The sequence below is a fragment of the Marmota monax genome, unplaced genomic scaffold (assembly GCF_021218885.2).
Source record: "Marmota monax isolate L192 unplaced genomic scaffold, Marmota_monax_Labrador192_F-V1.1 WCK01_AAM20220418_F8-fsc00263, whole genome shotgun sequence".
NCBI classification, from domain to species: domain Eukaryota; kingdom Metazoa; phylum Chordata; class Mammalia; order Rodentia; family Sciuridae; genus Marmota; species Marmota monax.
Genome location: NW_026693408.1, coordinates 516,171 through 537,283, shown reverse-complemented (window position 1 = coordinate 537,283; position 21,113 = coordinate 516,171). Strand labels below are relative to the sequence as shown.

Below are 21,113 nucleotides of genomic sequence, written 5' to 3'. Positions count from 1 at the left end.
AGTATTGACTTTACTAGATAATTCTAAAAGTGGTTTTGCAAACTGGTTGTACTATTTCATACTCCCACATAAAGATGACAAGGGTTTCTATCTCACATCTTCTCTCATGTTTGTTATTGCCAGACATATTAATTTCTACTAACTGAATGAGTGTTCCCTGGTATTTCTTCCTGGAATATTTGATAGAATCTACTGGAGAAGCCTCTCAGACATGAGACTTTCTGTCTGTGAAAGTTTTGTAATTATAAATTCTATTTATTTAATGGAAATAGTATTGTTCGGGTTTTCTATTTTTTCTTATATTAATTTGGTAAGTTGTATCTTTCAAAGTATTTGTTCATTTTATCTAGAGTATCAAATGTATTGGGACTTGAAAAAAATCCCTTACTCTCCTTTTCATGTGTGTGGAATGTGCAATGTTGTCTCCTTTTTCATTCGTGAAATTGGTCACTTGTGTTTCTTGCTCTCTCTCTTTGTATTAGTCAGTCTTGCAACAGTTCATCAACACTATTCACCTTTTCCAAAGGGGTTTTCCTCTATTGTTTGTTCTCTGTTTTGTTTATGTCCAGTCTCAGGAGATAATGTTCATAAAGAACTTGGCCCACCCTGCTTGGTAGATAAGTAATAATATTATGTATTACAAAGCAACATTTAACCACAAGTATTTCTGAGTAACATCAGGATGATGAGACCCAAACAGTTTGAGGCTTTCCAAGATCCAACATCAACCCCAAAAGTAGAACCAGGTGTGTAGTCCCAAGGCTGAGGCAGGTGAGGCTCTTCTCAAACCTTCACTGGCAAGGCAGATCCCTCTCACTGGTGGAGTCCCTGTGGCCAGCCCTATATCCAATGTCCTGCTAACTCTCTTTGGTCCTTTCTAAGGTATTTTGTCACAGTGCCAGAGAGGTGGCTAACGACAAATAAACCAAGTAAGTATTTACTCAGCAGGGGCATTATTTTACTAATTCCAAGAAGATGCACTACTTCTTGGCCTTTAGCATATCATTGTATGGAAAGCAGGAATTTGCCAGTTAGAATGGTCCTTGGTGCAGGATGCAAAGGCCTTTATCTGGTAATACTAGAGCCTGTGTTAACTTTATTCAAAAATAGTGAAACTGAGCACTCCCTACCCCGTACTCATGGGTCTCTCACAGATAAGTTGACAGGGCTCTTCCTGGCCAAGTTATGGGCTCAGTAATTTGGGGCATCCTTGGCAGCTGAGTATTGGATACTAATGCCCTAAGGAAACCATGGAAGTCAATAGGACACTAGTATCTTTTTGCAGAACACGAAAGGGCTTCCTTCTGGAGGCTCTGGCCCCAGGGAACTCTTCTGGGCCGAGGAATGTCGGGTCCCTAGGTTATCATATCTGAAAGTGAGGGACACATGTTGGCTTCCCCAAGAAGGGAAGGAAATGAATGCACAGTGGATACCTGTTCTGTTCCAACCCTTGGCATTATTAGCCCCATTAGTGTCTTGGGAGTATAAGACTCAGCAGTGAGGAGGTGGTGTGTGCTAGTCCGTCCTTATGGCTATCACAAAATACTTGGACAGGATAATTTATATATAATAGAAGTTTATTTCCCATAGTTCTGGAGCCAGGAGGTCTAAGATCAAGATCAGCAGATTTGATGTCTGGTGAGGCCTCACCGTCTGTTCCATAGATGGTGTATTGTTGCTGCTTCCTCACAGGGAAGAAGGAGCAAACAACTCCTTGTACCTCTTTTATAAAGTCACTACCCTTATTCACGAGGGTTCTAATCTCATGAATTAATCATTTCCTAAAGGCTCTACCTCTTAATGCCATCATCTTGGTGATTGAGCTTCAGCTGTGAATTTGGGGGTACACATTCTGATCAGAGCAGTGACTTGGGTGCTTTCTACCACATTTAATTGCTTGTGGAATCCTTTAGGGTGACTTGTATGTTATGAACACGGCAGGTACCTTTGCTGAAAGGGAAACCCAGTGAGGCAGAGCTGGACCCACAGGGGCAGGTCCACAGGTGGGGGAATAGGAGGCAGTCATCTGGGAGGATGCAGTGATAAGGAAGAGGACTGGGAAGGACACCACCAAAGTTGTGGGAAGGGAAACTGAGGCAGAATCCCAAGGTATCACAGAACATTCTTGTACAGCCTTTGGCCCAAGGCCCTCCCCAGTGGCTATTCAGGCGAAGGTATAACACTTCTCCTCTCCTTACCCACTTTCCACACTGGCTGATAGATATCACAAACCCCAGAGGGACACAAGCTAGGAGAAGGCACTGGTATCACACTCTGTAATCACACTCTGTAATTTTAAACAAGTATCACATTTGGTAATCTTAAAATGAGTTTGACCTGAAACAACTTTTATTGTTTTTCATAGAGTCTAACAGATCCAGATCATGTGAGAAAATTGATACAAAGCTTTCGAAACAGCTCATCAGGAAAGATGGGGAAAAAATGGAGGGATTACTGCAGATTAAAAGAATTTAAAAGATATGACACACCAACACAATGTTTGACCACTGATTAGATTCTTCATTTTAAAAATAAGGCCCAAAAGGACATTCAGGGGCAACTGAAAAAAGCTGAATATGAACTGTATAGGAGGAAAAAATTTGTAATTAATGTTTAATTTCTTGAGTATGATATCTGGGTTATTTTAATATGTTGCTGATGCTATGATCCCTGCAACTTACTTTTTTATGGTTTACCAAAATATGAGCAGTAAGATATTGAAAATGTTCCAATTGCAAAAAACTGATGAATTTTGACAGAGTACACAGTACTTTATGAAGCTTTTGCAAGTAATAAGGTTAGTGACATTTCCAATTCCCCAGGGTAATAGCAGCCACCTAAGTCTAAATCTCTTCATGATAAAAGCCAATACAGATCGACCAAGAGATCTGTAATGTAACCACCCATACCCTCAACCCCTGCATGAAGAGGAGACAGGACATTTCACGCTTCCAACTGGTGTGAGTGAGGCAAGAAAACTCCAACCTTCAGAACTGGCTCCAGAGACCACACTGGTATTGGAGGAGGGAGTAGGCGCCATGTTGAAAACAGGAGAGGAGAGCTGGGTTCAAGAGCTAAGATGAAATGTCCCCTGAAGAAAGTCCTACATGGGGAAATATAGAGAACGAGCAAAGACCAGTGGTTCAGAGCACTTAGGATATCAAAAGGGACAGAAAGTATATTTAGCCTGAGGTGGCTGTCTTGGCACAGGGGACAGGCCTGTGGCTTAGAAGTAGAGTCTTTGGAGGCTTAGCAGTAAATTCACAGAAGATACAAGCAGAAATTTGAGGAAGCAAAAGTGACTTGTAAACTCAGAGGCATGGAATGGCTCCCACCTCCCAAAAGACTCCAAGTAAAGACCTCACCGAATCAAGAGGGAAGTCTCAAACTAGGAGGCCTAGTTTGGTCCCCAAATCCCCAACTCCTGCCTTCAGTCATCTGTTCAAGAATGATGTTTCTAAGTTAACAGACAATGACAGACAATATCCATACAAAGCCAACATAATCCCCAAAACCAATTTACAAAAGGAAAAATGTAACCCTAAACTCTGACTTGAATTGCCTTGTGCTACAGACTGAATGTTTGTGTTCCCTAAAATTCATATGTGGATACCTAATGGCCAATGTGATAATCTTTGGAGATGAGGCCTTTGAGAGGTGATTAGGTCTAAGAGGAAAGCCCTCACTAATGAAATTCATACCTTTATTTTAAAAAAGACCCCAGAGATCTCTTCCCTCATGGGAAGTGGCAGTAAGAATGTGGTCTATCAACCAAAAAGTGGGCCCTTACTGGATGGCTAATATTCTGGTGCCTTGATATTGTACACCCCAGTCTCCAGAACTGTGAGAAAAACATTCGTCATTTTAAAACACCACCTAGATATTATGGTATTTTGTTATGGTAACCTGAATAAGGCACTCCAAGAAAACAATCATACATATATACATATGGAAACTCCCAAATTATAAACTCATAACCTCAATAAAAATGGACAAAAAATAGGTAAACATGAAATTAGAGTTGTCTGGACTGGGCAAAGAAAATAAGGAAAAGTCAGAATCAGCCAGAAATTAACACTAAATTAGAAAATCTCTTAAGGAGAATAGATTTGACTAAGAATTTAATAATGGTCATTAAGGAAATGAATGAAATCAGCCATAAAACAAATAAACAAAATAGTGAAGAGACTCACAGAAGAAAGTGTTAGACAATGGAATATTACTTGGCATTAGAAGAGAATAAAATTATGGCACTTGCAGGTAAATGGAAGGAGTTGGAGAATATCGTGCTAAGGGAAGTAAGCCAATCCCCAAAAACCAAAGGCTGAATGTTCTCTCGATAAGTGGATGCTGATCCATAATGGAGGGGAGATGGGGGCAGGAAAGATGGTGGAATGAGAAGGACATTGTTACCCTAGGTACTTGTATGACTGCACATATGGTGAGATTCTACATCGTGTACAACTATAGAAATGAAAAGTTGTGCTGCAATTGTGTACAATATATCAAAATGCATTCTGCTGTTATATATACCTAATTAGAATAAATAAATAATTTTTTTTTAAAAAGAGAAGAAAGTGTTAGATACAGAAGTGGGGGGGTGTGTGGGGAAAGATCTAAAATACGTATTATTGGAACCTCCGAAAAAGAAAAACAAAATAATATGGTATAAGTAACATTTAAAACTATGATCCAAGAAAACTTTATGGAAATAAAAGAAGCTTTGAATCTGCATATTCTCCCAAGTACCTGAGAAAATCCATCTTCAATGAGATCAATTTTAAAGACACTGCCTAATGGAAAAATTAGATTTTGAGAGTCAAGGAAAACAGAGAAAAAACAACAACAACAAAGTCCTTTGGAAATCCAGAAAAATGATCAAGTCAATTGCAAAGGAAAGAAAAGTGTGCTTATAACATACTTCTTGACAACAATGTGTAGGTCATACAACCCATAGCAAGATCTTAACAAATTTAAGGAAAGAAAGTGTGAGCCAAGGAAGGATTTTATAACCAGCTAATCTATCCTTAAAATATTAAGGGTAGAGGAAGAAAGGAATCAAGAAATATTATACTCATAAGCTCTTAAGGAACCTATCAAGTGCTAAACTTTGTCAAGCCAAGGAATGACTGGAGAAATTTTAACAAAAATAAGTATTAGCAATCAGAATCCAACCCTCTAGTGGTGGATGGTCTCATCAGCACCCACCTACGATGCCTGACTTTTGCTATTCATACTGTGGAGTATGGGTGGAATCTTTGACTTTTCTCCAACCAATGGAATATGGCAAAGGTGATGGGATAGCATGATTATGTGATATTGTTATTTTATGATAAGTTATGTTTTGTTGTGTTATATTGTGACTGATTTGCTAATACATTTGCTCTAGAGTTTCTCTTTGCTGGTTTAATGAAGTAAGCAGCCACACTGGGGAAGCCCACCTGGCAAGGAACTGGAGGTGGTCCCTAGGAACTACCTCCAAAAGTTGAAAGTGACATCCAGCCAACCACCAGCAAAAATTTAAGCTCTCAGTCCTACACCCTCAAAGAACTAAATGCTGCCAACAAAAACAGTGAATAGAAAAGCAAATTCTTCCCTGGTTGGTGGGAACTTAGTCTCGACTAACACCAGCAGAAACCCTGCCGAGCCATGTGTAGACTCCCGAGCCATAGAAAGTGTGAGATAATAAACTTGTGCTGCTTCAAGCTACTGAGTTGATGATAACCTGTTCTGTAGCAACTGATAACTAATATAATCATACTGAAACAGAATAAATCATGCTCAAGTGGGTTTGGCTTCCAGAATGCAAGAATAGCTTAGTATTTTTACTATATTTTTCTTATTGTTTTCCTCACTTTAGTCCCAGACCTGATACAAGGAAATCCACTAATATTATTCACTATGTTAATAGCACTAAGGAGAGATGACATTATCATTTCTATATATGGCTTCCACAAATATTAAATATTTCCACTAAAATGGGAATCAGTGGATACTCTGTGATATGGCTTGAATGTGTCCCCCAAAGTCATGTATTGGAAACTTCATCCCCAATGTGACAGTGTTGAGGTACGGCCTAACAATAGATTAATGTCATTATTGTGGCCCTGGGTTAGTTGTATCTTGAGAGTGGGTTGTTATTAAAGGATATGACCCTTGATCTTGGACTTCACCATCTCTAGAAGCATAAGCCAAATAAACTATTGTTTATAAATTATTAAGACTTTAGTATTCTCTTAAAGGAGCAGAAAATGGACTAAGACACTCCCTTAATTTTAACTATCCATCCCTCCCTCTATCCATTTCTTCCCATTCTATAGTCATCATCTTTCTAAATGGGGAAAGTGCCAGTGGCCTTTTTCACTAAGGCCAAGAACAAGGTCCATCCAATTTCTAACACTGATTGAAAATATTGGCCAATCTAATTAGATAAAATAAAGCAATGAATGTATGAAAAGCAGTAAAGAAAAGCTATTTGAATTTGCAGGTGACAGAATACCTGAACTATCTAAGAATCAATGATAAAATTAACAACAAGTAAATTTAGTAAAGTGGGAAGACATAAAATTACACATATAGAAACAATATCCAGTTAGAAGACATAGCTTAAGAAACAGTTACAACAAACAAGACAAAATACTCATGAGTAAACTTAACAAGGAATGTGAAAGACCTATGAGAGGAAAGCCGTAAATCACTCCCCAAAGTAGCCTTGAACACGTATAAAGACATTTTCCTGTTTCTGGATGAGGTGACATAACCTCATGAAGATGTTCCTTTTCCTGAAACATAAACTTAATATGATTCCTTGCAAATACTAGCTACACAGTGGAACAGGTAGGAAATTCTTGAAATAATAAACAAATGTAAGAAACCAGCCCAATCAGGTATCAAAATACAACCAGACTATTGCAATAGTCTTGAATAAAGCCTTTCTTGTCTTTAAATACACACGTGTTTTGGAGTGCACCCATGCACACACGCGTGTACACACACACACACACACACTGTAATGCTTTCACCAGCACACAAATAAACACACCTGTGAAACAGACTAGAAACACGCCCAGTGCTTTTGGATGTTTAGCATGTGATAAAGGTACATTTTTAATCACTAGAGAGAAGATGTACTTTTTAATAAATGGGAGTTGGAATAGAGGGACAGACATTTGGAAAAAGTTTAGATTAGGTCTGTACATTAAATGAAACATCAAACAAGTATTAGAAGACATGAATGAATTTCTTTAAGTTGAACTGGGAAATGTTTTTCCAACTCTGATTCAAAATCTGGATCTAATAAATGGAAAGTGTGATTAAATCAACTACGCTTCATCCCCACTGGGCATAGGGAGATCGGAGGGTGGTAGTGATGCACCCCGGTGAATGCAGGGAGTGGGGCAGGGCTTGAACTCATGCTGCAGGTCCTTCCCGGACCCAGGCCTCCTTGTTGCTGTGGCCCAAGAGGGTGGATGGCACATCTCAGAGCCTATTGGATCCTCCTCACAAGTATCTATCTATCTCTGATCATAGGGCCCAGTCCCATCTCTGCCAGGTTGACTCCAGTAGGCTCCTCCCTCTCCTGCCTCCTGGAGACCTCTCCACAGCCATTAGGAACACCCTTTCAATAATCAACCTCCAAACCTTCTGAGGTCTGCCCACTGCACCTAGACGAAAATCCAAACTCCACCAGCTCCTCTCACTGGCTTTGTTTGATTCAGCTCCTGCTGTCCACCACCTGTACTTGCCTCAGGGACCTTGAATCTGCTGTTCCCTTAGACTTTTTCCATGAGATCCATCCTTTCATTCACAGCATGGTCAGAGGTCACCGCTCAGGGACATCTTCCCTGAACAGGCTAAGTAGCTGCCCCCATTTGCCTCATTTTATTGTTTTTCTTCCTAGCACTTATTCTCTGACATTGACCTCGAATTTCCCTTTTATTTTTTTTTCTTTTGGTTCTGGGAATTGAAACTAAGGGCTATCTACCACTGAGCTACATCCCCAGCAACTTTTAGAAATTTGTTCTTTTTAGGTATACTTGACAGTAATTACGTTTTGACATATTATACATACATGGAGTATAACTTAATCTAATTAGGATCCGATTCTTGCGGTGGTACATGGTGTGGAGTTACACTGGTCATGTATTCATATATGAACATAGGAATTCATTCTGTCTTTCCCATTCCTATCCCCACTCCCTACCCTTCATTCCCCTTTGTTTAATCCAAAGAGCTTTCATTCTTCCATTGTGTGTTAGTATCCACCTATCTGAGAGAACATTCAGCCTTTGGTTTTGGGGAAATTAGCTTATTTCATTTAGCATGATAGTCTCCAGTTCCATCCATGTATCAGCAAATGCCATAATTTCATTCTTCTTTATGGCTGAGTAATATTCCATTTTATATATATATATATATATATATATAATATATTATATTATTATATATATATCACATTTTCTTTATCCATTCATCTGTTGAAGGACACCTAGGTTGGTTCCATAGCTTAGCTATTGTGATTAGAGCTGCTATAAACATTGATGTGGCTGTATCACTGTAGTATGTTCCCAACCCTTTGTATTGTTTGAGACAGGGTCTCGCTAAATTGTGGAGGCTGACCTTTAACTTGCAATCCTGCCATCTGAGCTTCCCAAGTAGCTGGGATTACAGGTATGTACTATCACACCTGGTGGGATTCTCCTTTGATAACTGTAATTGGATGGCCTCCTCCCTCCTACACCAGCTGGAGAGAGCACTTACTGGGGCAGAAAGTAGGCATCACACAGTAGGTGGTCAATGAATACTCTAGGCACAGGTCGGTAGGCACAGTGGCCAAAATGTATAGGTTGGACCCTCACCTTTGCCACTTCATGGCCCTGAGACTGAACAAATCTTGTCAACTCTCTAAGCCTCAGTATGTCAGCTATAAAATGGAAATACAGCATCTATCTGACAGGTAGACCTTTTCAAGAACCCTCTCTGTCTCTCAGCAGAACACCTGCCTCATAGTCCCAGGAAGCAGTAGGTAGGAGCTGGTGGGGAGCCTCACCGCCTCCGCCCCAGGTTGGTCTTTTCCATTGCTGAGCATGAAGCCCTTCTTATCCCAATCTAAACAGAAGACACGAAGTGGTCACTTGATCGTGCACGCTCTCACAGCGAGGGGGGGGGCACACCCAGAGCCCCCAAGCAGCTCCCACCGTCCTGCAGGCCCTTTGATGGTAGTTACTGATACATTTTTCCAATCCGATTCCAGCTTCTGTGACAACACCCTCTTCCTCCAAGGATCAGGCCCCTTTCCCTTCTTCACAAGCACCCTACAAGTAAGCTGTGCCGCCCCATTTCATAGGTGGGGAAACTGAGGTCCAGTGTGGGATGAAGACTGGCTTTTCCTGCCACCCGAGTGGCTGAAGGAAGCTCGTTCTTCACGCAGAGTGGAGCGGCGGGGGACTCACGGCAGAAACCGGTCTCTCTCAACGGGCTAGGGGGTGTGCCCTTCGCTGGTCCCCTCCGCTGTTCCTCCTTGTATCTCCAGTCCCAGCGACCCGGCCCCTGCTGACCCCGCCACGCGCACCCCTGCCCCTCCGGGCACACACCCACGCAGCTCGCAGCCCCCTCCACGGTCCACCCCTCGCCGCGCGGGCCTTACACTCCAGCGCGCCGCGGTTCCGGGCCCCGCCAGCCCGCCGGCCACGCGCACTGTCACCCGTGCGCGCACCTGTGCCCTGGGTCAGACCAGAGCGTCCCCGCCAGCTGCTTGGATGCCAGCCATCCACGCCCAGATCGCCGCCCCTCACCTAAGCATCCCGACCTCTCCCGCACCCCGCGCCCCACCGCCGCTTGCAGCCCCTCCCATGCGCCCGCGAACCTCGCGCCCTTGTCCGCAGCACCAGGTGTCCCGCCTGGCCGCGCCACCACTCACCGGCTCCCGGCACGCCTGAAGCCCGGGCCCGGCCCACGGGCAGCGCCCGCCGCGCCCGCTGAGAGCCGCGGCGCCGCAGACCCGGGGCGCTGCCCGTTGCCGGCAGCCCGTTCAGATCCCGGTGCAGCCCGCCCGTGCGCCTGGCGGTCGGCCCCGAAGGAGCGCTGCTCGGCGCCCCCTCGCGGCCACAAGGGGGAGCGCCGAGCGGGAGGGGCGCGGGGTGGAGCCCTGGGAGTCCCCGCAGAGCTACTGTATTCCCGCTGCCTTGCAGGCGGCCTCGTGGGTACCCTAGGTGGCTCTGTCCACCAGGCCTCTCCTCTGCTCCCGGGTCTCAGGGTCAAGGCCAGACGTCCAATCCTGCTTTCAGGACCCTCCGCTGCGGCTCGTTTCCCACCCCTGTTGCCAGGTCACACAAGTCAGAACTGCCCTGATGAGCATTGTTCCTGGAGGACTCAGCGCTTGAACTCCCCTCCCCACCACCTCCTCTTCACTGGGCCAACAGCTCGCGTTCTGAAACCCAGTTCACCCTTTTTCTTCAAGACTGTCCACTCTTCTGGGCTTTCCTTCTCTGATGACCATCGAACTGGGTTGTCTGTGTACCTGAGTCCTGTGGGCACTGGGTGGGCATTGAAGGGTGGAGGTACTGCACACAACCACCTCTCTTCTTGGTGAGGAAGATCCCAGGGGATCAGCCCACAGGAAGAGGGAGTGCTGCTCTGAAGACACTGGGGTGAAAGGAGGATAATAAAGATGTGTTATCTCACTTTCAGGACCAATGTAGGTTGAGTGGGTCGGGAAGGCCCTGGGGCAGAGGCAAGGCCAGAGGCTAATCACAGTGAGGGAGATGTCTGAGACCAATGTCAAGGGCCACGTGGGGGAAGGGGAGAAAGGAACAGAGGCAGGCACATTGCATGTGTCTGGTGTGGGTGGCTTTTAGCAGATAGACACAGCTTGGGGAATAAGCATTGGATCTAGTCCTCAGGCTAGTGTTCCACAGAGCCCCTGAATCTTCTCTAATAGTTACCCTGAAACCTAGCCCTAAGATCAGTCCTGGTGCATCTCCTGGAAGTATGTGGGTTTCTGTTGTAGACTTCTCTTTCCCTAGAAAAAGGGAAAGAGAAGTCTACAACAGAATTCAGTGAGCTGACCTATTTAGCTGTGATATCATGGGGCCAGAGTAGTTCTGTGGGGTCCCCCTCACCCAGTGTAAATGAAGGGAGCAGGGGCCAGTCTCTCCTTATGCTACCCTTCTCTGTGAGCAAAAGCTTGGACATCCCCAAAACATCTTTCTTCAGGTCAATGACTGGGGCCACCATGCATAGTTGTCATGCTGAGAGTGGGGGTTGGGGATACTTATAGCAGGGCAGTGCCTGGAAGAGCAGCTGAAATATAAGAATGGACTTTCCTGTGTTCATAACTCAATGTCCCACATGACTGATAGAGGTAGGGCCATGGTGTGTGACAAGAGGGAGGAAGCCAGTGCCCCTTAAGGTCTCTTAAGACCTCTCTCTCCCTGCCAGGTCAGGTCTCTACTGAGGATGTAGCAAGGCAGCTTTTTGAGCCTCAAGATCAACATAGAGTCCTGTTCTTGGTGATCTCCAGTTTTGGAGGACACTAGCTGCATGTGCTATGGCCAATCATTGAGAGACATTTGTTCCCCCACCATGTCCACCCAAGAGCACATGAACAGGTAGGGCTCCTTGGATGGTCCATCCACTGCCTTGTCCGAGCCTCCCTTCTCATTGCAGACCATACTCAAGGGCTCATCGTTGGAGTGTGGGGTGGGCATTGGAACAGAGGGTGAGCCACCCAGACATCTGTGAGCTCAGCCTAACCCCCCACAACCCTGAGGCATCCTTCCTGTGGGTATTTACCTAGGGCCTATGTGTGCTGAAGGGCTGGGGATATAGCAGGGAGTGAGTAGGACTGAGTTTCTGCCCCCTCAGAGCTCCAAGTTAGAGAGAGGAGATTGAAGATTAAGAAGCCTCAGGAGGGGTTTTCCATGCCTGATATTTAGACTCTGCTGCGTGCTGCCCCCCAGTACCCAGTAAAAATTCTTCTGAGCCTAAATCTATGCTCCAGGACAGGTGGGGCTTTTCATGCTAGTGAGCCAACAATGAAAGGACTCACTTTTCCCACAGGGGTGATCAGCTATGCCCACTGGGGGAGACAGGGCTGCCATCCATACAAACAAAAAAATAAAGACAATTACAGAGCACTGAGTACCATAAAGTAACCAATATAGGGAGGTGATAGAGTGTGGATGGGGCTACTGTAGACAGGCCTTTCTGGGATGTGGCATTAGACTGAAACTTGAAAGATGAGGAGCCTGGGGAGGTGTGTTCTGGGCAGAGGGGAGATCAAGGGTAAAGGCCCTAAGAGCAGTCAACATCTATGAGGGCAAGTGAGTGATGAAGGAGGCTGAAAAGTTCTGGGAACTAAGGAGGAAGGGGTCAGGACCAGGTAATTCCTCCAGGATAGGAGGAAGAGATGGATTCTGTCCCTTGGGTATGGCAGTAAGGGCAGGTTTAGCCCCAATTCTGCCAGGAAGGTGCTGGTACTGTCTCCAGCAATACTAGTCCTGGTTTCCATGAAGGCTTTCCTAGCATCCCTCTGGAACCCCTGCCTTGGTTGCCCAGATGACATCTCCACATGCATGCGACTCTGGGCCACCCAGGTTTGCTCCACCACCTGCACAATGGGTTGGTGGGGCTTGAGTCTTTATCCACTAAGAGTGGATGTGAGGGAGAAGCAGCAGGCAGAAGCCTGTGGAGGTGGCGGTGGCAGGGAACAGCTGAGTATCTATACCAGGCAGGAGCAAGAGATGGGGTCAGACCCAAGTGAGGGCTATTTCTGGGGAAGAAGCTGCAGGGCTGGGTAATGGGAAGACAAGGAGAATGTGTGAGGAGTGGCAAAAGCTGCTAGGGTATGACCAGGGGGAATGGAGACATTTTTCCCAAGGAGGGGGAGGAGCCCCTTCACAGAAGACAGGGACTGCTGAGATTTCTGCCACAAAGAATTTAGGACACACCTGGAGGTATCTGGACTTGTGGGTGCAGTAGGGGGGTGAGACCTTGGGAGTGAAGGAAGAAACCCTTGAGGTTTCAATAGCTGCAGACGCCCAGTGCCTGGAGCCTGCATGGCTTCCACATCACGTCTGCCCCCAACTCTTGGCACAGCCACAGCAGGTGACTCAGGAAGGAGTCTGACAGCAAGCAAGACTGCCGAGCAGGATTACCAATAAAATCTGAGAACAATGAGGACAGAATTTTGGGCTCTGGCCAATGCATTTTATTAGGGTAACCCAGTGTCCATTCTTGGGTCTGGTGAAAGCTCTCCAAAGTTACTACAAGGGCAAAACTCCAGGAGGAAGTTATCGTATAGTCAGCTACTGGGGTGTATGGGTGTCACATTCTACTGTTGCTTATAGACCAGGGTCCTGCCTATCTAAAGAGTCTGTGTGGGTATCAGGGAGGAGTGAGAGAGTATTGTGTATGCATGCGCATATGTGTGCACATGGTATGTGTATGCAGAGTGTGCATGTGTGTGTGAGTGGGCACGTGTGATGGCATTCCAGGCATGTGCATGGTACATGTTCATACGTACATATGTGTGTGATATATGAGAACAAATAGTGGTGTGTGTGTGCGTGTGTGCGTGTGTGTGTGTGTGTGTGGTGGATGTGTGGTGTGTGCGGTGAGCATGTGTGTGGGGTGAGTGTGCACAGAACCATGCTCCTGGCTGTGCTGAACATGAAGGCATGTGAGACTACAAGGCAGGGTGAAAAACTTGCCTGCTAAAATCCACCACTTAAAGACTCATATTTACTCAGGACTTTGATTAAGTTCCCAAGGTCATGATCCCTCCTTGAGCCCCTAGAGCTCCAGGCAGCACTTCTGCCAGCCTGCGGCATACCTGGGATTGACCTGCAGTGTTGGAGTACCCAGGTACTATGTCCTTATCAGGCTATGGCTATTGAACTTGCCCATCTATAGCTTATTTATGGGACATGGAAATACAGAGGGGCCCATGCCCTCTCTGAGTTTCAGACATGATCCCCCTGCCCTATCACATGGCAGCAGCCCTGTCTACCCCAGTGGGCAGGGTCGATCACCCCTGCCAGTAAAGTGGCTCCTTTCATTATTGGTTTCCTGGCATTAAAGCAATATTGAGCTGTCTTCTCTGTTTGTGGTAGGCAGAATAATGCCCCAAGTGTCCTGGAGCATTAGATTAAGGCTCAGAGGAAGTTTTACCCGGTTCTGGGAGGCATCATGCAGCACAGTCTAATTCTGTAGGCATGGGAAACACCTCCTCAGGGTCTTTGGTCTCCAAAGCTTGGGGGAAAGTTGCCACATGATCAGGTATCAGGTTCTGGTGGGGAACAGAAAATGTAAACCTCTTTTCCCCTCCTGAGTCCTCCAGGCATCTGCCACACTCAAGGTGTCATTTATCCAAGAGAGTCAAATGTCAGTGCACATAGGAATCAACTGGAACATGTAAAGAAAAGAAAGCACCCTAAGATCCCCCTTGAGACCCAGGTTGGGGGGTCGGGATGGCCCTGCACTGTATATTTGTAACAGGTGATTCAGGTGATGCTGATGCCACAGGAAGATGGAGCAAATTTTGAGAAATGCTGATTTAAAGCAATATCGAGTTGACATCTCTGTCTGTGGTAGGCAGAATAATGACCCCTAAAGTTGTCTACATCCTAGTTCCCAGAACCTGTGACTAAGTTACCTTCCATGGCTTTGCATGTATGAGAAGATTATTTTAGATTATCCAGGCAAATCCAGGGTAATCACATGGATCCTTAAAAATGGAGGTTGAGGAAAGAGGATGACAAGTTCAAAGCCAACCTCTGCAACTTAGGGAGACCCTGTCTCAAAATAAAATATAAAAAAGGGCTGTGCATGTAACTCAGTAGTGTGCAGGAGGCCCTTCCAGGACCAGGAAGAAAAAAATCAGAAGGGGGAGGCAGAAGAAGAGAACCAGGGAAAGATATAACAATGGAAGCCGGGTTAGAGAAATGCTGAGCTTCTAGCTTTGAAAATGGAGGAAGAGGCCATGTACTGAGAAGTGTGGGTGGCCTCTAGAAATGGGAAAAGGCAAAAAAATCTGATCTCCCCTACAGCCTTCAGAAAGAGCCACCCTGTCTGACACCTTGTTTTAAGCCCAGTGAAACCCATGTTGGACTTTTGACCTGCAGAGCTATAGGTTGATACAATTGTGTTGTTTTGAGACACCATGTCTGTGGTAACATGCACAGCAGCAAAAGGGAACTAGTATGCATTTCACAAGAGGGACTCAAAGAGGACACTTGACTTGGGTACATGACCCAGCAGAGATAGAGCCCACAGTCTGCCCCACTAATGCCCAAACCCTCCGTGTTTCTCATTGGCTGGGCAGAATGGATGAAGTAATCCTGACTTTTTCTGGGAGTTTGTTTACAAAACAGATACCCAAGACCCCTGAGAGACCTTTGAATCAGAGGGTTTGGAGCCCAGGAAATCAAATCTTTTGGCACATATTTTGAGTAGTTCTGAGACAGTCAAGTTTGGGATCCAGTGCCTCAGCCATTTCTTTCCTATTCATTACAGCCACACATATCCCTCCTTCCAGAGAGCCTAGAGATAACCAAAATGTAGTGAGGACTGTATAGGAGTAATATCACCCACATTCTATTGTGAAAAGACTGGGATGCCCAATCCAATGGGTGAATCAGGCACCTGCTGTGGATTCAGGTGGATGAGGTTCAACCTGGTACCAGAGTGTGTTCCCTGGAAACAGATCCTCAAAGAAGTGAGAGCTCAAATCCATCTCATGATGGATTAGTCAAATGTAGAACTTCCCTGTCCACCCTTATCCCCTGACTCCCCACTTTGACCCTGGTGGGATTAAAAAAACCCCAAACAAACAAAGCCTACTTACAGCCACCACCAATGACAAACAAACAAACTTGAGCTAATTTATTGACATAAATTAATTATGTCAATCCAAGCTACCATACCAAAAGAAAAGGAGGGATAGATGCAAAATATCAGGAAGGAGAGGAATATCTTATGCTCCCTTCTCTGCCTTCCAATCTCCTGAATACCCCAGGAAGGTATGGTAAAGTTTAACTGAATTTGGCAAGTTTGAATGACCTGGCACTGGCTATTTTTTTAAATGAACTGAGTGGTTTTTTTTCCTTATTAGTGACCAGAGAAGTTATGAAATTTGTCAATGTTTTCAATCTGTGCTCCCTACATAAACTATGATGGGCCAGAGGACAAAAATAAAGCTGCATACTAATTATGTCATATAAGCCCTGCTTTTTAGCATACTGGCTATATTTGATTTTATGTCCAAACAAATCTAGATAAGAGTATAATACAAGTAGTTGAAGGCAACACTGGGATTCAGTGCAACTTTCTTTACAGGTAGGCAGATGTCCACATAAGGGTTCTATAGGTTAGGAAATTTAAATATGGAGTTAACTTTAGTTTTAAGAAAATGCATACTGGAAAATTTAGGGGTGAAGTTTTATGATGTCAATACATTACTTAATTCATAAATTAATTATGTCAATCCAAGCTACCATACCAAAATAACAGGTTTGATGGTTTAAACAACAGAAATTAATTTTCCTCCAGTTCTGGAGGCTGGAAACATGAGATGGGGGTACTGGCATGCTCCAGCTCTGTCTGGGCCCTCTCCCTGGCTTGCAGGGGGGTTGCTTTCTTACTGTGTATGCATATGGAGAGACCTATCTCTTTCTCTTCCATTTCTTAGAAAGTTACCCACCCTATTGGTTAGGGACACTAACCTTATGACCTCATTTAATCTTACCTCCTAAAAGCCTTGTCTCCAAATACTGACGCACTGGGGGTTAGGATTTCAACTTATGAATTTTGAGAAGGTATAATTCAGTGTCTCATAGCAGGAAGGGTACACACACACACATACACACTCACACTCACACACACACAGTTAAATCAAGGAAATCAGGGTACAGAATGTTTATTACTTTCTTTTATATGAGGGAACATTGGCATGATAAAAAAACAAAAGGGGCTTTTGCTTCTGGTTAGTAGGTTGTGGCAGAAAATGTTTTTCTTCTGACAACCAGAAGAAGTTAGATATACTTTTAAAAAAATCATATTTTCAAGGGCACCAGAAAGTTGTGAAAGCACAATTTCAGACGGGAGAGAACTCTTCTGAACTGAGCCCACTGAAGGACAGTTTTATTTTGCTTGCACACTGGCTATTTCTGGGTATGTCCTGGGGATACAGGGTTTAGAAAAGGTAGAGGGCTACTGCTGAGAGAAAACGAGTGAGCAAAGCTGTTAGTAATTACACAAGATTGGAAATAAGAGACTAACTTATTTCTCTCTGGAGCACTTCCTGAATTTTGAAGCTGTGGGTGGGGCTTGATAGGGCTGAACTTCTTGGATATTCTGAGACCAGAGTTAAATCCTCTAATTTCACAGTGCTGAGACAAAACACACTGGAGAAGGGGATCTGAAAACAAAATAGGCAACAGGGGAAATCATAGAAAGGCAGTGAATTGATCCCGAGGGGCCAAGTGTTTTCACCTGAACAAAAGTCAGAGCATCAATGTCATGTCCTCAGGAAGCCAATACCACACAGACGGGAGATCATCAGAGACTTTGGTGTTTTCTCGGGGCCAGAGTGACAAAGATGAAGGCTACAGGTAGGCAGATGTCCACATAAGACCTGTCACCCCCAAGAGACATTTTACCAAATTTTGAAGGTGTGTGGGTGAAAGGTGAACAGCTCTGAGGGGCGAAGCTTTATTTCCTTCAGTCCCAGGAATCCAGAAGTTTCTGGAAAGGGGAGGCTCAGACTTTTCCAGTTTGGCACCCAGTCTGAACCCAGCTCAGTGCCCATTGGTTTGAGGTAGTAAGCTCCCTGAATATGTCAAAGAGAAGAAAGAGGGACCCTTCTGGTGAGAGCCTCTTGAAGCCTCTATTTTCTTAAAAAAATCACAATGTTCAACGTACTATAAAAATATACAAAAGTCCTTTGGGTATAGACTGAGGAATCAAAGGCCAAATGTTTTCTCTGATATGTGGATGCTGATCCATACTGGAGGTAGGGCAAGGGGAGAATGGAGGAACTTTGGATTGGGCAGAGGGAATGAGGGGAGGGGAGAGGATATGGGAATGGAAAAGATGGTAGAATGAGATGAACATTATTACCCTATGTACGTGTATGATTGCATGAATGGTGTGACTCTGCATCCTGTACAACCAGAGAAATGAAAAATTGTGCTCCATTTGTGTACAATGAGTCAAAATGCATTCTGCTGTCATGTATAACTAATTAGAACCAATGATAAAAAATATTGATATATTTGGCAAAATATATCAATAATTGTGGTTAAAAATATATAAAGATAAAAGGTCATGTAACAATAAACATAGACCCACAAGTGATCCAGGTATGGAATGATCAAAAAGGCCTTCAAAATAACCATGAAAATAAAACTATTGTTCAAGAAAATAGAGGAGGGCTGGGATTATGGCTCAGTGGCACAGTGCATGAGGCACTGGGTTCAATCCTCAGTACCACATAAAAATAAAATAAAGATTGTGCTCACTTAAAACTAAAAAATAATAATAAAAAAAGAAAATAGAGGAAAAGAGACAAAATTGGTAAAAGGTTAGGGAAGTTCAACAGAATTAGAGTCTGTGAAAAAGAATGAGTAAAAGACTTGGGCAAGAACTTCACAAAAGAAGATATTTGTATGTCAATAAAACATGAAAAAGTGCTTAACTTGAATAGTCATTATGTTGTAAGGTTTGCATCACTGTGAAAAAATACCCGAGATAACCATCTTATAATGAGGAAAAATTTATTTTGGCTCATGGTTTTAGTCCATGGTTTCTTGGCACATCATAGTGGGGAACACATGGTGCTGGAAACACTGCTCACCTCATGGAGCAGAAAGCAGAAAGGAGCTGGGGTCCCAATATCCGTTCCAAGGGCATGCCCCAGGGACCTAACTTCCTTCCACCAGACTCCATCTACTAAAGGTACTATATCTCCCAATAGTGCCATGGGCTGGTAACCAAGCCCTTAACACATGAGACTTAGGGAGACATTGCAGATCCAGTCATTATATTATATCAAGACCACTATGCACCCACCAAAATGTGTGAATAAAAAATAAGATAGGTTATTTTATTAGTTATCCTACAGTGAGAAAGAAGACATCAAAGGTCATAGAGGATAAATACAACCTAAACTGTCATCTACCACTATTGGGAATAAAAATGGAAACAATGATTTTGGAAATTATTGGGCAATATCTACTTCTGGCAAGTTGAATAAGGACCTTTTTAAGATGTCCACATACCAATACCTAGAACCTGTGAATATGTTTTATTACTTGGCCAAGAGGACTACAAAGATGTAAGGTTATAGGCCCTAAAATTGGGAGATTAGTCTGGATTGTCTTCATGGGCCCAGCCTAATCACATGAGAACTTTCTCTGGTTGAAGAAATGAGGCAGCAGAAGAGAAGTCAGAGAGACTCTAAGCATGAGAAGGAATTAATACTGTTGCTAGTTCTGAGATATAGGGACTACATGTAAAGACTGGAGAGAGTAAGGGTGGCCTGCCTTAACTAACAGCCAGAAAAGACATAAAGACCCCCATCCTACAATAGCAAGGGACTGAATTTGACCAACCAGGAAGAACTTAGAAGAAAGCAGATTTTTTCCCAGAGCCTCTCCATAAAATCCCAGCTAGTTGAACCTTTGTCTCATGAGAACTGGAACACAGAAACTATTTGAGTCAACCTGGACTTCTGAGCCTCCCCATAAGATCCCAGGTAGTTGAACCTTTGTCTCATGAGAACTGGAGCACAGAAACTATTTGAGCTAACCTGGACTTTTGGGCCATAGAACTGTGAGATGATAAATCCCTGTTGTTTTAGCCACTACATTTGTTGTAATTTGTTAGAGTAGCCACAGAAAAGTAATACACTACTAAAGCTGAATATATCCCTTGGCTCAGCAATTCTACTCTCACCAGAAAAGTACCCAGACATGCATGAAAATGCTTATAGTAGCACAGTTTTACTGGAAACTACCCAAATACCTATCAGTAGTAGAAAGGATAAGTAAACTATGGTATCCTATACAGCAATGAGAGGAAATGAATTAACAACTCTGTTTAATAACTGCAAGGATTTGCAGACATAAGAATATATATTTCTTCATCCCAATAACTGAAGCATAAAACAGGCGAAATTGATCAATGTAATTGGAGCTCAGAGAATGGTTATCCTTGGGGATTTGTTACTGGAAAGGGCATAAAGAGGTTTGGGGGTGAATGTAATGCTTAATTTTTGGAACTGAATGGTTTGTAAAAATTCACTGAACCATCTATTTGAAGTCAATCTAGTTTTTTTTTAAAAATATTTTTATTTTTTTTTAGTTTTCAGCGGACACAACATCTTTGTTTGTATGTGGTGCTGAGGATCGAACCTGGGCCGCACGCATGCCAGGCGAGCGCGCTACCGCTTGAGCCACATCCCCAGCCCAATCTAGTTTTTTTATATGCATATTACTTCAGAGAAAAGTTTAAAATAGCTTCCCTCCATTCATAGCAGGCATTTGACACATGTAGTTTGTAATCAGTTGAAACTAGTGTGTAATTCTTACCAAGTGCATCTCTAAATATTTTTTTCTTTTTGAGATTCTGGGGATCATATCCATGGCCTTGTACATGCTAGGCAAGCTATCTACTTTTGAATTATGCCCCCAGTCCCCTAAACGTTTCTTTTGACTTGGAAAGGGAACTTTGTCCATGAAAGAGATTGGTGATCAATCTCACCATGTGTACAATGGCTTGGTTCTACTCATGAACATAAAACTGCAAATAAACTTATGAAAATGAAAGTAAAAAAAATGAAAGTCTGTTAAGAGAAACTCTTAAGAAAAGCAAAAAGGTATGTACAAGATGGGAAGTGGAATCCCAGGACTCCACTTGCCTTGAGAGTGGTACATTTATTAGGTCAACAGGGTTTATTGACCTCCATTTTTTAGAATCCACTAGTAGAAAAAGTGTAGAAGATGGTTTTAGGACATTTCCATGTCCTATGACAGTTGGCAACCTCAGTAGTGCAGAAGTAAAGGTATGTGTGGCAATATGACGGGGGCGGAGGAGTCTAAATTTGAGAAACA

General features: G+C 43.8%; 1 protein-coding gene across 2 annotated transcripts in view; it reads right to left on the bottom strand.

The window, feature by feature from the left end:
- Rasgef1c (RasGEF domain family member 1C) overlaps positions 1–10,045 on the bottom strand; it is an 84,797-nt gene extending 74,752 nt beyond the window's left edge. For both annotated transcript variants that reach the window (XM_046457113.2, XM_046457114.2), the window contains exon 1: positions 9,920–10,045. The gene's annotated coding sequence lies outside the window, so the exon portion shown is untranslated. The remainder of the gene's footprint in view (positions 1–9,919) is intronic.
- Between the last annotated feature and the right edge of the window lie 11,068 nt (positions 10,046–21,113).